The sequence below is a fragment of the Equus przewalskii genome, chromosome 16 (genome assembly GCF_037783145.1).
Source record: "Equus przewalskii isolate Varuska chromosome 16, EquPr2, whole genome shotgun sequence".
In the NCBI taxonomy this organism is placed as follows: Eukaryota; Metazoa; Chordata; class Mammalia; order Perissodactyla; family Equidae; genus Equus; species Equus przewalskii.
In genome coordinates this window covers 683,978-687,443 of record NC_091846.1, presented here as the reverse complement: position 1 = coordinate 687,443, position 3,466 = coordinate 683,978, and positions in this window count along the sequence as shown.

The following is a 3,466-nucleotide window of genomic DNA, read 5'->3' as shown; positions in this document are numbered from 1 at the left end:
ACAAAATTTCATTCTCTCATAGTTCTGGAAGCCAAAATTCTCCCCCGCCCCCGGCTTTTTTTATCCCCAAATCCACCCAGTACACAGTTGTATATTTTAGTTGTGGGTACTTGTAGTTGTGGCATGTCAGGCACCGCCTCAACATGGCCTAATGAGTGGTGCCATGTCCGCGCCCAGAGTCCGAACCCCGGGCCGCCGAAGCAGAGCGTGCGAACTTAACCACTTGGCCACGGGGCCGGCTCCTTGGAAGCCAAAATTCTGAAATGAAAGTGTCATCAGGTCCACACTCCCTCCTAAACTCGCAAGGAGAATTGTTTCTTGTCTCTTCCAGTTTCTGGTTTCTTCAGGCATTCTTTGGCTTGTGGTAGCATGACTTTGGCATGTGGTAGCATGCCATGGGTGAGGTAGGCAGCAGTGGAAGTTGTAATTAAGAGTTGCATTGTCTGTAGAGAATTTAGAGACATTGATAAAATCTACTAAAAATTAACCTGCTTTTTATTATTACTATGTGCAGGCAATTTTAAATAATGTCATTGGTAAAATATGTCTCAAAATTATCTTTTGTTGGTCTAGGTACTAAACAATTACTTCAGGTACTGTTGAGTATTAATAATAATCCTATAAACTCCAAATTAATATGTTTATTGCTTATTATTTAATAAACATTGCATTTTCCATCAAAGTTAATGTGGAAAAGTCCCAATACTACTATCACACCTCAATACACACAAACTCAGTTAAACATCTTTATTTTGAGAGTAAATTTATCACAATTCTACATCATTAGAGCTTCCTTCATGTGTAGCTCAGGTCTCCAACCCTTGTGGTACTACATATTGGTTTATTTAAACAATAGATTAGAATTAAATGATAAGCGGCCCGCCTAGTGGTGCAGTGGTTAAATTCGCATGTTCTGCTTTGGTGGCCCAGGGTTCCCTGGTTTGGATCCTGGGTGCAGACCTACCCAGCACTTGCCAAGCCATGCTGTGGCAGGCGTCCCACATATAAAGTAGAGGGAGATGGGCACGGATGTTAGCTCAGGGCTAATCTTCCTCGAAATAAATAAATAAATAAGTCAATGACGACAGCAGAAGCCATTGTAAAGATGAAAAAACAATTTGAGTAATCTTAGTTCTGTTATTTTATGTAACCACTTAGGGCTTTTGTCTATGTTTAATAAGTGCTTAACAACAACAATAAGGCAATGTTATTTACTATTGATCTTCTGATAATTAAAGAGTTACTGCTCATGGAAAGGCAGAGAAACACTGTAACTAAGGGTACACTCTCTGGAGCCAGATTGCCTGGGTTTGATCTTCACTTTATCACCAGCTATTTGTGTGATCACAGGCAAGTTACTTATACCCTCTCAGTCTCAGTTCCCTCATCTTTAAAATGTGGATAATAATAAAATGTGGATAACAAAAATACTTGAGAAGATTTTTTTAGGATTTAATGAATTATCACACATATGACTCTTAGAATTGCACCTGCCACATACTAAGAGGTTGATAAATTTTTTATTATTATTAATTTTCAACTGGTTCAGTGGTACATTAAGAAAAAAATTCTTTTCAATAATATTTTGATGAAAGAAAAATATCTTTAACGTAAAATTAGCACATTATTTTGTAATACAAAAAGAAAGGTTTAATGCTGGAAATCAATACATAAAATGAAGAAGCCTTGGAGAAAATATACTTGGAACCAAAATTTATTCTCAGAAAGTGTTTTAGTATAAAATTCTGAAATCATGATCCAAGCATTACACAAAGTATCACAAGCATAGATCAAAACATTTTTGGGGATGCAAGATTAGAAGAAAAGAGACTGAAGGAATTAGTGCTTATCTTGGATTAATCAACAACAAGAAGAAAACAAAAAAGTATTTTACTCAATAAAATAATCAGGAAAATTTATTAGGAGAGAAGGAACAAAGATTGAAAAGCTTAAGATGGCTGATTGGCTTTTCAATCTTTCTTCCCTCTCTCCTAATAATGCTTAAGATGAATGCAGTGATTTCCTATAGAATTTTCTGTGATGATGGAAATATTCTGCATCTGTGCTGTTCAATGTGGTAGCTAGTAAGAGGGAGAGTGTTTAAGCAACTTGCTAGCTGGTGATAAAGTTAAGATCCAAAGGCAGGTAATCTGGCTCCAGAAAGTGTACTCAGTCACAATGCTTCTCTGCCTTTCCATGAGTGGTAACTCTATCAAAAGATCCATAATAAATAACATTGTCTTGTTGTTGCTATTTATCAGTTTTAAAGATTTTATTTTTCCTTTTTCTCCCCAAAGCGTGCTCCCCGCCCCACATATAGTTGTGTATTTTCAGTTGTGAGGCCTTCTAGTTGTGGCATGTGGGATGCGGCCTTAGGGCGGCCTGATGAGCGGTGCCATGTCCACACACAGCTCGGAACCAGCGAACCCCTGGGCCAATGAAGAAGAGCGCAGCACTTAACCACTCTGCCACAGGGACGGCCCCATATTTATCAGTTTTACAATTTTTTTTTATTAGGACCTTACAACATCCTGTATCATTGTATTGCAAAACAGCAAGTGACGCTGAGGAGAGTATGAGATGGTCAAGCATTTGTAATTAGCAGCAAAACAAACAAGAATTTGATCTCAAGTCTTCTGCCCCGGGAAGCTCAATGTCATTCAGCTATATCATACGGCTTCTTTAGTTTGCTCTTGTGAGCCGCATAGGAACCACTGGGCTACATTTAATAAAGAAATTTTATTTAGAAAATGAATTTTCTATGACATATTTATTAAATATTATCACGACTGAAGACTTTCTATGTTCTAAATGTTCAACTTTCCCTGAAATCATAGCAGCATACCAAAGTAAGAGTTTTCATTGGTAAATGGACATGGTACTCTTGCCATTATCAGGGAAAACAAATGTTATCAAATTCTCATTTTGAACAGTATCAATGCCACAGAATTGTGAGCAAGTTAGTGCTCCGAAAAATACATGAAATGTGTATTGAACCTAACATTTAAAGTCCCTGACGGACCTTACCTTAAATTTTCTCTATTAACTCAACATACCTTTGCATTTACACGTGCTTAACAGAAAAGGGATGGTTACAATTTACAACAGGGATTAAAATCTTAGCGTTACGTTTTGCCACTTCAAGTATTTCCAACCAATGATTGAGGACTTGAATAATCTTGGTGACATTAGGAATGTCCAAGAAATAAAGCATTAAATATAAAAAATTACACAGCACTCTCATAAATCTAAGAACATGCTTTTGTCTTAGATGATTTGTGTCTGTCACTAAGTAAACTTGTGTCTTTACCATACTCCAGAAGAAGTAATCAAAGGGGTCTCAATCGGTTAAAAGAAAAGAAAAAAAAACACCTTGTTACCTGTATTCCCAGACATTTCGGCCATAGGGTGTTTCACCAACTTTTATTAAACCCCCCACCATTCGTTGTAATCCCACTAACAACCG